Below are 399 nucleotides of genomic sequence, written 5' to 3' on the forward strand. Positions count from 1 at the left end.
CCTGGCGCGCATAGGTAGGTGTCCTGGTGTCACTGGCGTTTGTTTCCTCTTCTAGCTGCTGGCTCTTGGCTTTCTTCGAACGTTAGGGCCGCCACTGCCGTGCCTCTGTCTTCCTCCTCTTCCTTCCCGCGGAGTCTAGAGAGCTTTAATGCATGACAGAAACAGCTATCACGGTCACCGCCCCACCTGCAAAAGGGATGCTGCAGCCCCAGGACGCGGGCAGGGAGAGATCAAGGACTTAGCCACACCAGCAGCATGTCAGGAGAGGAGGAAAAATAAAAATAAACTAACCCCAGCGGAGATCGGGAGGCTGCCGGCACGCTCAGATCCTGCCCTAAAGAGGGATGTGGCTGCACTAGACAGTAGCGGGTGGGGTTTTCCCGAGCCGGGGGTGTCCCA

The 399-nt window shown here is 57.9% G+C and overlaps 1 protein-coding gene across 1 annotated transcript in view; it reads left to right on the plus strand.

Annotated features, from left to right (window-relative positions):
* IGSF9B (immunoglobulin superfamily, member 9B) overlaps positions 1-399 on the plus strand; it is a gene marked incomplete at its 5' end in the record, with an annotated part of 37,169 nt that overhangs the window by 25,183 nt on the left and 11,587 nt on the right. The window lies entirely within an intron of this gene.

Source organism: Pygoscelis adeliae, unplaced genomic scaffold (genome assembly GCF_000699105.1).
Source record: "Pygoscelis adeliae isolate BGI_AS28 unplaced genomic scaffold, ASM69910v1 Scaffold253, whole genome shotgun sequence".
In the NCBI taxonomy this organism is placed as follows: domain Eukaryota; kingdom Metazoa; phylum Chordata; class Aves; order Sphenisciformes; family Spheniscidae; genus Pygoscelis; species Pygoscelis adeliae.